A 13,731-nucleotide genomic window follows, 5' to 3' on the forward strand; every position below is an offset into this window, starting at 1 on the left:
TCTATTTAAACAATATTTTAGTCAAGTTACTTGTTCATTGGTTATATATTCAAATAACGTGACTAAAATAATGTTCAAATCGAGTTATCATCCTGGAAGTCGAAAGGTCACACCTTGTGACCTTTCCTCTTTCAGAGTAAAAACTCTATTTAAATAATATTTTAGTCACGTTACTTGTTCATTGGTTATATATTCAAGTAACCTGACTAAAATAATGTTCAAATCGAGTTATCATCCTGGAAGACGAAAGGTCACACCTTGTGACCTTTCGTCTTCCAGGATAAAAACTCTATTTAAACAATATTTTAGTCAAGTTACTTGTTCATTGGTTATATATTCAAGTAACCTGACTAAAATAATGTTCAAATCGAGTTATCATCCTGGAAGTCGAAAGGTCACACCTTGTGACCTTTCGTCTTCCAAGATAAAAACTCTATTTAAACAATATTTTAGTCATGTTACTTGTTCATTGGTTATATATTCAAATAACCTGACTAAAATAATGTTCAAATCAAGTTATCATCTTGGAAGTCGAAAGCTCACACCTTGTGACCTTTCCTCTTCCAGGGTAAAAGCTCTATTTAAATAATATTGTAGTCACGTTACTTGTTCATTGGTTATATATTCAAGTAACCTGACTAAAATAATGTTCAAATCGAGTTATCATCCTGGAAGACGAAAGGTCACACCTTGTGACCTTTCCTCTTTCAGAGTAAAAACTCTATTTAAACAATATTTTAGTCACGTTACTTGTTCATTGGTTATATATTCAAGTAACCTGACTAAAATAATGTTCAAATCGAGTTATCATCCTGGAAGACGAAAGGTCACACCTTGTGACCTTTCGTCTTCCAGGATAAAAACTCTATTTAAACAATATTTTAGTCAAGTTACTTGTTCATTGGTTATATATTCAAGAAACATGACTAAAATAATGTTCAAATCGAGTTATCATCCTAGAAGACGAAAGGTCACACCTTGTGACCTTTCGTCTTCCAGGATAAAAACTCAAATCGAGTTGTCATCCTGGAAGACGAAAGGTCACACCTTGTGACCTTTCGTCTTCCAGGATAAAAACTCTATTTAAACAATATTTTAGTCAAGTTACTTGTTCATTGGTTATATATTCAAATAACGTGACTAAAATAATGTTCAAATCGAGTTATCATCCTGGAAGACGAAAGGTCACACCATGTGACCTTTCCTCTTTCAGAGTAAAAACTCTATTTAAACAATATTTTTGTCACGTTACTTGTTCATTGGTTATATATTCAAGTAACCTGACTAAAATAATGTTCAAATCGAGTTATCATCCTGGAAGTCGAAAGGTCACACCTTGTGACCTTTCGTCTTCCAAGATAAAAACTCTATTTAAACAATATTTTAGTCATGTTACTTGTTCGTTAGTTATATATTCAAATAACCTGACTAAAATAATGTTCAAATCAAGTTATCATCCTGGAAGTCGAAAGGTCACACCTTGTGACCTTTCCTCTTCCAGGGTAAAAACTCTATTTAAATAATATTTTAGTCACGTTACTTGTTCATTGGTTATATATTCAAGTAACCTGACTAAAATAATGTTCAAATCGAGTTATCATCCTGGAAGACGAAAGGTCACACCTTGTGACCTTTCGTCTTCCAGGATAAAAACTCTATTTAAACAATATTTTAGTCAAGTTACTTGTTGATTGGTTATATATTCAAGTAACCTGACTAAAATAATGTTCAAATCGAGTTGTCATCCTGGAAGACGAAAGGTCACACCTTGTGACCTTTCGTCTTCCAGGATAAAAACTCTATTTAAACAATATTTTAGTCAAGTTACTTGTTCATTGGTTATATATTCAAATAACGTGACTAAAATAATGTTCAAATCGAGTTATCATCCTGGAAGTCGAAAGGTCACACCTTGTGACCTTTCCTCTTTCAGAGTAAAAACTCTATTTAAATAATATTTTAGTCACGTTACTTGTTCATTGGTTATATATTCAAGTAACCTGACTAAAATAATGTTCAAATCGAGTTATCATCCTGGAAGACGAAAGGTCACACCTTGTGACCTTTCGTCTTCCAGGATAAAAACTCTATTTAAACAATATTTTAGTCAAGTTACTTGTTCATTGGTTATATATTCAAGTAACCTGACTAAAATAATGTTCAAATCGAGTTATCATCCTGGAAGTCGAAAGGTCACACCTTGTGACCTTTCGTCTTCCAAGATAAAAACTCTATTTAAACAATATTTTAGTCATGTTACTTGTTCATTGGTTATATATTCAAATAACCTGACTAAAATAATGTTCAAATCAAGTTATCATCCTGGAAGTCGAAAGCTCACACCTTGTGACCTTTCCTCTTCCAGGGTAAAAGCTCTATTTAAATAATATTGTAGTCACGTTACTTGTTCATTGGTTATATATTCAAGTAACCTGACTAAAATAATGTTCAAATCGAGTTATCATCCTGGAAGACGAAAGGTCACACCTTGTGACCTTTCGTCTTCCAGGATAAAAACTCTATTTAAACAATATTTTAGTCAAGTTACTTGTTCATTGGTTATATATTCAAGTAACCTGACTAAAATAATGTTCAAATCGAGTTATCATCCTGGAAGTCGAAAGGTCACACCTTGTGACCTTTCGTCTTCCAAGATAAAAACTCTATTTAAACAATATTTTAGTCATGTTACTTGTTCATTGGTTATATATTCAAATAACCTGACTAAAATAATGTTCAAATCAAGTTATCATCCTGGAAGTCGAAAGGTCACACCTTGTGACCTTTCCTGTTCCATTGTAAAAACTCTATTTAAATAATATTGTAGTCACGTTACTTGTTCATTGGTTATATATTCAAGTAACCTGACTAAAATAATGTTCAAATCGAGTTATCATCCTGGAAGACGAAAGGTCACACCTTGTGACCTTTCGTCTTCCAGGATAAAAACTCTATTTAAACAATATTTTAGTCAAGTTACTTGTTCATTGGTTATATATTCAAGTAACCTGACTAAAATAATGTTCAAATCGAGTTATCATCCTAGAAGACGAAAGGTCACACCTTGTGACCTTTGGTCTTCCAGGATAAAAACTCTAATCGAGTTGTCATCCTGGAAGACGAAAGGTCACACCTTGTGACCTTTCGTCTTCCAGGATAAAAACTCTAATCGAGTTATCATCCTGGAAGTCGAAAGGTCACACCTTGTGACCTTTCGTCTTCCAAGATAAAAACTCTATTTAAACAATATTTTAGTCATGTTACTTGTTCATTGGTTATATATTCAAATAACCTGACTAAAATAATGTTCAAATCAAGTTATCATCCTGGAAGTCGAAAGGTCACACCTTGTGACCTTTCCTCTTCCAGGGTAAAAACTCTATTTAAATAATATTGTAGTCACGTTACTTGTTCATTGGTTATATATTCAAGTAACCTGACTAAAATAATGTTCAAATCGAGTTATCATCCTGGAAGACGAAAGGTCACACCTTGTGACCTTTCGTCTTCCAGGATAAAAACTCTATTTAAACAATATTTTAGTCAATTTACTTGTTCATTGGTTATATATTCAAATAACGTGACTAAAATAATGTTCAAATCGAGTTATCATCCTGGAAGACGAAAGGTCACACCTTGTGACCTTTCCTCTTTCAGAGTAAAAACTCTATTTAAACAATATTTTAGTCACGTTACTTGTTCATTGGTTATATATTCAAGTAACCTGACTAAAATAATGTTCAAATCGAGTTATCATCCTGGAAGACGAAAGGTCACACCTTGTGACCTTTCGTCTTCCAGGATAAAAACTCTATTTAAACAATATTTTAGTCAAGTTACTTGTTCATTGGTTATATATTCAAGTAACCTGACTAAAATAATGTTCAAATCGAGTTATCATCCTAGAAGACGAAAGGTCACACCTTGTGACCTTTCGTCTTCCAGGATTAAAACTCAAATCGAGTTGTCATCCTGGAAGACGAAGGGTCACACCTTGTGACCTTTCGTCTTTCAGGATAAAAACTCTATTTAAACAATGTTTTAGTCAAGTTACTTGTTCATTGGTTATATATTCAAATAACGTGACTAAAATAATGTTCAAATCGAGTTATCATCCTGGAAGACGACAGGTCACACCTTGTGACCTTTCCTCTTTCAGAGTAAAAACTCTATTTAAACAATATTTTAGTCACGTTACTTGTTCATTGGTTATATATTCCAGTAACCTGACTAAAATAATGTTCAAATCGAGTTATCATCCTGGAAGTCGAAAGGTCACACCTTGTGACCTTTCGTCTTCCAAGATAAAAACTCTATTTAAACAATATTTTAGTCATGTTACTTGTTCATTGGTTATATATTCAAATAACCTGACTAAAATAATGTTCAAATCAAGTTATCATCCTGGAAGTCGAAAGGTCACACCTTGTGACCTTTCCTCTTCCAGGGTAAAAACTCTATTTAAATAATATTGTAGTCACGTTACTTGTTCTTTGGTTATATATTCAAGTAACCTGACTAAAATAATGTTCAAATCGAGTTATCATCCTGGAAGACGAAAGGTCACACCTTGTGACCTTTCGTCTTCCAGGATAAAAACTCTATTTAAACAATATTTTAGTCAAGTTACTTGTTCATTGGTTATATATTCAAGTAACCTGACTAAAATAATGTTCAAATCGAGTTATCATCCTAGAAGACGAAAGGTCACACCTTGTGACCTTTGGTCTTCCAGGATAAAAACTCTAATCGAGTTGTCATCCTGGAAGACGAAAGGTCACACCTTGTGACCTTTCGTCTTCCAGGATAAAAACTCTAATCGAGTTATCATCCTGGAAGTCGAAAGGTCACACCTTGTGACCTTTCGTCTTCCAAGATAAAAACTCTATTTAAACAATATTTTAGTCATGTTACTTGTTCATTGGTTATATATTCAAATAACCTGACTAAAATAATGTTCAAATCAAGTTATCATCCTGGAAGTCGAAAGGTCACACCTTGTGACCTTTCCTCTTCCAGGGTAAAAACTCTATTTAAATAATATTGTAGTCACGTTACTTGTTCATTGGTTATATATTCAAGTAACCTGACTAAAATAATGTTCAAATCGAGTTATCATCCTGGAAGACGAAAGGTCACACCTTGTGACCTTTCGTCTTCCAGGATAAAAACTCTATTTAAACAATATTTTAGTCAAGTTACTTGTTCATTGGTTATATATTCAAGTAACCTGACTAAAATAATGTTCAAATCGAGTTATCATCCTAGAAGACGAAAGGTCACACCTTGTGACCTTTGGTCTTCCAGGATAAAAACTCTAATCAAGTTGTCATCTTGGAAGACGAAAGGTCACACCTTGTGACCTTTCGTCTTCCAGGATAAAAACTCTAATCGAGTTATCATCCTGGAAGTCGAAAGGTCACACCTTGTGACCTTTCGTCTTCCAAGATAAAAACTCTATTTAAACAATATTTTAGTCATGTTACTTGTTCATTGGTTATATATTCAAATAACCTGACTAAAATAATGTTCAAATCAAGTTATCATCCTGGAAGTCGAAAGGTCACACCTTGTGACCTTTCCTCTTCCAGGGTAAAAACTCTATTTAAATAATATTGTAGTCACGTTACTTGTTCATTGGTTATATATTCAAGTAACCTGACTAAAATAATGTTCAAATCGAGTTATCATCCTGGAAGACGAAAGGTCACACCTTGTGACCTTTCGTCTTCCAGGATAAAAACTCTATTTAAACAATATTTTAGTCAAGTTACTTGTTCATTGGTTATATATTCAAATAACGTGACTAAAATAATGTTCAAATCGAGTTATCATCCTGGAAGACGAAAGGTCACACCTTGTGACCTTTCCTCTTTCAGAGTAAAAACTCTATTTAAACAATATTTTAGTCACGTTACTTGTTCATTGGTTATATATTCAAGTAACCTGACTAAAATAATGTTCAAATCGAGTTATCATCCTGGAAGACGAAAGGTCACACCTTGTGACCTTTCGTCTTCCAGGATAAAAACTCTATTTAAACAATATTTTAGTCAAGTTACTTGTTCATTGGTTATATATTCAAGTAACCTGACTAAAATAATGTTCAAATCGAGTTATCATGCTAGAAGACGAAAGGTCACACCTTGTGACCTTTGGTCTTCCAGGATAAAAACTCTAATCGAGTTGTCATCCTGGAAGACGAAAGGTCACACCTTGTGACCTTTCGTCTTCCAGGATAAAAACTCTAATCGAGTTATCATCCTGGAAGTCGAAAGGTCACACCTTGTGACCTTTCGTCTTCCAGGATAAAAACTCTATTTAAACAATATTTTAGTCAAGTTACTTGTTCATTGGTTATATATTCAAATAACGTGACTAAAATAATGTTCAAATCGAGTTATCATCCTGGAAGACGAAAGGTCACACCTTGTGACCTTTCCTCTTTCAGAGTAAAAACTCTATTTAAACAATATTTTAGTCACGTTACTTGTTCATTGGTTATATATTCAAGTAACCTGACTAAAATAATGTTCAAATCGAGTTATCATCCTGGAAGACGAAAGGTCACACCTTGTGACCTTTCGTCTTCCAGGATAAAAACTCTATTTAAACAATATTTTAGTCAAGTTACTTGTTCATTGGTTATATATTCAAGTAACCTGACTAAAATAATGTTCAAATCGAGTTATCATCCTAGAAGACGAAAGGTCACACCTTGTGACCTTTCGTCTTCCAGGATTAAAACTCAAATCGAGTTGTCATCCTGGAAGACGAAGGGTCACACCTTGTGACCTTTCGTCTTTCAGGATAAAAACTCTATTTAAACAATGTTTTAGTCAAGTTACTTGTTCATTGGTTATATATTCAAATAACGTGACTAAAATAATGTTCAAATCGAGTTATCATCCAGGAAGACGAAAGGTCACACCTTGTGACCTTTCCTCTTTCAGAGTAAAAACTCTATTTAAACAATATTTTAGTCACGTTACTTGTTCATTGGTTATATATTCCAGTAACCTGACAAAAATAATGTTCAAATCGAGTTATCATCCTGGAAGTCGAAAGGTCACACCTTGTGACCTTTCGTCTTCCAAGATAAAAACTCTATTTAAACAATATTTTAGTCATGTTACTTGTTCATTGGTTATATATTCAAATAACCTGACTAAAATAATGTTCAAATCAAGTTATCATCCTGGAATTCGAAAGGTCACACCTTGTGACCTTTCCTCTTCCAGGGTAAAAACTCTATTTAAATAATATTGTAGTCACGTTACTTGTTCATTGGTTATATATTCAAGTAACCTGACTAAAATAATGTTCAAATCGAGTTATCATCCTGGAAGACGAAAGGTCACACCTTGTGACCTTTCGCCTTCCAGGATAAAAACTCTATTTAAACAATATTTTAGTCAAGTTACTTGTTCATTGGTGATATATTCAAGTAACCTGACTAAAATAATGTTCAAATCGAGTTATCATCCTAGAAGACGAAAGGTCACACCTTGTGACCTTTGGTCTTCCAGGATAAAAACTCTAATCGAGTTGTCATCCTGGAAGACGAAAGGTCACACCTTGTGACCTTTCGTCTTCCAGGATAAAAACTCTGTTCGAGTTATCATCCTGGAAGTCGAAAGGTCACACCTTGTGACCTTTCGTCTTCCAAGATAAAAACTCTATTTAAACAATATTTTAGTCATGTTACTTGTTCATTGGTTATATATTCAAATAACCTGACTAAAATAATGTTCAAATCAAGTTATCATCCTGGAAGTCGAAAGGTCACACCTTGTGACCTTTCCTCTTCCAGGGTAAAAACTCTATTTAAATAATATTGTAGTCACGTTACTTGTTCATTGGTTATATATTCAAGTAACCTGACTAAAATAATGTTCAAATCGAGTTATCGTCCTGGAAGACGAAAGGTCACACCTTGTGACCTTTCGTCTTCCAGGATAAAAACTCTATTTAAACAATATTTTAGTCAAGTTACTTGTTCATTGGTTATATATTCAAGTAACCTGACTAAAATAATGTTCAAATCGAGTTATCATCCTAGAAGACGAAAGGTCACACCTTGTGACCTTTCGTCTTCCAGGATTAAAACTCAAATCGAGTTGTCATCCTGGAAGACGAAGGGTCACACCTTGTGACCTTTCGTATTTCAGGATAAAAACTCTATTTAAACAATGTTTTAGTCAAGTTACTTGTTCATTGGTTATATATTCAAATAACGTGACTAAAATAATGTTCAAATCGAGTTATCATCCTGGAAGACGAAAGGTCACACCTTGTGACCTTTCCTCTTTCAGAGTAAAAACTCTATTTAAACAATATTTTAGTCACGTTACTTGTTCATTGGTTATATATTCCAGTAACCTGACTAAAATAATGTTCAAATCGAGTTATCATCCTGGAAGTCGAAAGGTCACACCTTGTGACCTTTCGTCTTCCAAGATAAAAACTCTATTTAAACAATATTTTAGTCATGTTACTTGTTCATTGGTTATATATTCAAATAACCTGACTAAAATAATGTTCAAATCAAGTTATCATCCTGGAAGTCGAAAGGTCACACCTTGTGACCTTTCCTCTTCCAGGGTAAAAACTCTATTTAAATAATATTGTAGTCACGTTACTTGTTCATTGGTTATATATTCAAGTAACCTGACTAAAATAATGTTCAAATCGAGTTATCATCCTGGAAGACGAAAGGTCACACCTTGTGACCTTTCGTCTTCCAGGATAAAAACTCTATTTAAACAATATTTTAGTCAAGTTACTTGTTCATTGGTTATATATTCAAGTAACCTGACTAAAATAATGTTCAAATCGAGTTATCATCCTAGAAGACGAAAGGTCACACCTTGTGACCTTTGGTCTTCCAGGATAAAAACTCTAATCGAGTTGTCATCCTGGAAGACGAAAGGTCACACCTTGTGACCTTTCGTCTTCCAGGATAAAAACTCTAATCAAGTTATCATCCTGGAAGTCGAAAGGTCACACCTTGTGACCTTTCGTCTTCCAAGATAAAAACTCTATTTAAACAATATTTTAGTCATGTTACTTGTTCATTGGTTATATATTCAAATAACCTGACTAAAATAATGTTCAAATCAAGTTATCATCCTGGAAGTCGAAAGGTCACACCTTGTGACCTTTCCTCTTCCAGGGTAAAAACTCTATTTAAATAATATTGTAGTCACGTTACTTGTTAGTCACGTTACTTGTTCATTGGTTATATATTCAAGTAACCTGACTAAAATAATGTTCAAATCGAGTTATCATCCTGGAAGACGAAAGGTCACACCTTGTGACCTTTCGTCTTCCAGGATAAAAACTCTATTTAAACAATATTTTAGTCAAGTTACTTGTTCATTGGTTATATATTCAAATAACGTGACTAAAATAATGTTCAAATCGAGTTATCATCCTGGAAGACGAAAGGTCACACCTTGTGACCTTTCCTCTTTCAGAGTAAAAACTCTATTTAAACAATATTTTAGTCACGTTACTTGTTCATTGGTTATATATTCAAGTAACCTGACTAAAATAATGTTCAAATCGAGTTATCATCCTAGAAGACGAAAGGTCACACCTTGTGACCTTTCGTCTTCCAGGATAAAAACTCTATTTAAACAATATTTTAGTCAAGTTACTTGTTCATTGGTTATATATTCAAGTAACCTGACTAAAATAATGTTCAAATCGAGTTATCATCCTAGAAGACGAAAGGTCACACCTTGTGACCTTTCGTCTTCCAGGATTAAAACTCAAATCGAGTTGTCATCCTGGAAGACGAAGGGTCACACCTTGTGACCTTTCGTCTTTCAGGATAAAAACTCTATTTAAACAATGTTTTAGTCAAGTTACTTGTTCATTGGTTATATATTCAAATAACGTTACTAAAATAATGTTCAAATCGAGTTATCATCCTGGAAGACGAAAGGTCACACCTTGTGACCTTTCCTCTTTCATAGTAAAAACTCTATTTAAACAATATTTTAGTCACGTTACTTGTTCATTGGTTATATATTCCAGTAACCTGACTAAAATAATGTTCAAATCAAGTTATCATCCTGGAAGTCGAAAGGTCACACCTTGTGACCTTTCCTCTTCCAGGGTAAAAACTCTATTTAAATAATATTTTAGTCACGTTACTTGTTCATTGGTTATATATTCAAGTAACCTGACTAAAATAATGTTCAAATCGAGTTATCATCCTGGAAGACGAAAGGTCACACCTTGTGACCTTTCGTCTTCCAGGATAAAAACTCTATTTAAACAATATTTTAGTCAAGTTACTTGTTCATTGGTTATATATTTAAGTAACCTGACTAAAATAATGTTCAAATCGAGTTGTCATCCTGGAAGACGAAAGGTCACACCTTGTGACCTTTCGTCTTCCAGGATAAAAACTCTATTTAAACAATATTTTAGTCAAGTTACTTGTTCATTGGTTATATATTCAAATAACGTGACTAAAATAATGTTCAAATCGAGTTATCATCCTGGAAGACGAAAGGTCACACCTTGTGACATTTCGTCTTCCAGGATAAAAACTCTATTTAAACAATATTTTAGTCAAGTTACTTGTTCATTGGTTATATATTCAAGTAACCTGACTAAAATAATGTTCAAATCGAGTTATCATCCTTGAAGTCGAAAGGTCACACCTTGTGACCTTTCGTCTTCCAAGATAAAAACTCTATTTAGACAATATTTTAGTCATGTTACTTGTTCATTGGTTATATATTCAAATAACCTGACTAAAATAATGTTCAAATCAAGTTATCATCCTGGAAGTCGAAAGGTCACACCTTGTGACCTTTCCCCTTCCAGGGTAAAAACTCTATTTAAATAATATTGTAGTCACGTTACTTGTTCATTGGTTATATATTCAAGTAACCTGACTAAAATAATGTTCAAATCGAGTTATCATCCTGGAAGACGAAAGGTCACACCTTGTGACCTTTCGTCTTCCAGGATAAAAACTCTATTTAAACAATATTTTAGTCAAGTTACTTGTTCATTGGTTATATATTCAAGTAACCTGACTAAAATAATGTTCAAATCGAGTTATCATCCTAGAAGACGAAAGGTCACACCTTGTGACCTTTGGTCTTCCAGGATAAAAACTCTAATCGAGTTGTCATCCTGGAAGACGAAAGGTCACACCTTGTGACCTTTCGTCTTCCAGGATAAAAACTCTAATCGAGTTATCATCCTGGAAGTCGAAAGGTCACACCTTGTGACCTTTCGTCTTCCAAGATAAAAACTCTATTTAAACAATATTTTAGTCATGTTACTTGTTCATTGGTTATATATTCAAATAACCTGACTAAAATAATGTTCAAATCAAGTTATCATCCTGGAAGTCGAAAGGTCACACCTTGTGACCTTTCCTCTTCCAGGGTAAAAACTCTATTTAAATAATATTGTAGTCACGTTACTTGTTCATTGGTTATATATTCAAGTAACCTGACTAAAATAATGTTCAAATCGAGTTATCATCCTGGAAGACGAAAGGTCACACCTTGTGACCTTTCGTCTTCCAGGATAAAAACTCTATTTAAACAATATTTTAGTCAAGTTACTTGTTCATTGGTTATATATTTAAGTAACCTGACTAAAATAATGTTCAAATCGAGTTGTCATCCTGGAAGACGAAAGGTCACACCTTGTGACCTTTCGTCTTCCAGGATAAAAACTCTATTTAAACAATATTTTAGTCAAGTTACTTGTTCATTGGTTATATATTCAAATAACGTGACTAAAATAATGTTCAAATCGAGTTATCATCCTGGAAGACGAAAGGTCACACCTTGTGACCTTTCGTCTTCCAGGATAAAAACTCTATTTAAACAATATTTTAGTCAAGTTACTTGTTCATTGGTTATATATTCAAGTAACCTGACTAAAATAATGTTCAAATCGAGTTATCATCCTGGAAGTCGAAAGGTCACACCTTGTGACCTTTCGTCTTCCAAGATAAAAACTCTATTTAGACAATATTTTAGTCATGTTACTTGTTCATTGGTTATATATTCAAATAACCTGACTAAAATAATGTTCAAATCAAGTTATCATCCTGGAAGTCGAAAGGTCACACCTTGTGACCTTTCCCCTTCCAGGGTAAAAACTCTATTTAAATAATATTGTAGTCACGTTACTTGTTCATTGGTTATATATTCAAGTAACCTGACTAAAATAATGTTCAAATCGAGTTATCATCCTGGAAGACGAAAGGTCACACCTTGTGACCTTTCGTCTTCCAGGATAAAAACTCTATTTAAACAATATTTTAGTCAAGTTACTTGTTCATTGGTTATATATTCATGTAACCTGACGAAAATAATGTTCAAATCGAGTTATCATCCTAGAAGACGAAAGGTCACACCTTGTGACCTTTGGTCTTCCAGGATAAAAACTCTAATCGAGTTGTCATCCTAGAAGACGAAAGGTCACACCTTGTGACCTTTCGTCTTCCAGGATAAAAACTCTATTTAAACAATATTTTAGTCAAGTTACTTGTTCATTGGTTATATATTCAAGTAACCTGACTAAAATAATGTTCAAATCGAGTTATCATCCTAGAAGACGAAAGGTCACACCTTGTGACCTTTCGTCTTCCAGGATTAAAACTCAAATCGAGTTGTCATCCTGGAAGACGAAGGGTCACACCTTGTGACCTTTCGTCTTTCAGGATAAAAACTCTATTTAAACAATGTTTTAGTCAAGTTACTTGTTCATTGGTTATATATTCAAACAACGTGACTAAAATAATGTTCAAATCGAGTTATCATCCTGGAAGACGAAAGGTCACACCTTGTGACCTTTCCTCTTTCAGAGTAAAAACTCTATTTAAACAATATTTTAGTCACGTTACTTGTTCATTGGTTATATATTCAAGTAACCTGACTAAAATAATGTTCAAATCGAGTTATCATCCTGGAAGTCGAAAGGTCACACCTTGTGACCTTTCGTCTTCCAGGATAAAAACTCTATTTAAACAATATTTTAGTCAAGTTACTTGTTCATTGGTTATATATTTAAGTAACCTGACTAAAATAATGTTCAAATCGAGTTGTCATCCTGGAAGACGAAAGGTCACTGCTTGTGACCTTTCGTCTTCCAGGATAAAAACTCTATTTAAACAATATTTTAGTCAAGTTACTTGTTCATTGGTTATATATTCAAATAACGTGACTAAAATAATGTTCAAATCGAGTTATCATCCTGGAAGACGAAAGGTCACACCTTGTGACCTTTCGTCTTCCAGGATAAAAACTCTATTTAAACAATATTTTAGTCAAGTTACTTGTTCATTGGTTATATATTCAAGTAACCTGACTAAAATAATGTTCAAATCGAGTTATCATCCTGGAAGTCGAAAGGTCACACCTTGTGACCTTTCGTCTTCCAAGATAAAAACTCTATTTAGACAATATTTTAGTCATGTTACTTGTTCATTGGTTATATATTCAAATAACCTGACTAAAATAATGTTCAAATCAAGTTATCATCCTGGAAGTCGAAAGGTCACACCTTGTGACCTTTCCCCTTCCAGGGTAAAAACTCTATTTAAATAATATTGTAGTCACGTTACTTGTTCATTGGTTATATATTCAAGTAACCTGACTAAAATAATGTTCAAATCGAGTTATCATCCTGGAAGACGAAAGGTCACACCTTGTGACCTTTCGTCTTCCAGGATAAAAACTCTAT

The sequence above is a fragment of the Medicago sativa genome, chromosome 7 (assembly GCF_051527215.1).
Source record: "Medicago sativa cultivar Bolivia chromosome 7, Bolivia_mono, whole genome shotgun sequence".
Taxonomy (NCBI): domain Eukaryota; kingdom Viridiplantae; phylum Streptophyta; class Magnoliopsida; order Fabales; family Fabaceae; genus Medicago; species Medicago sativa.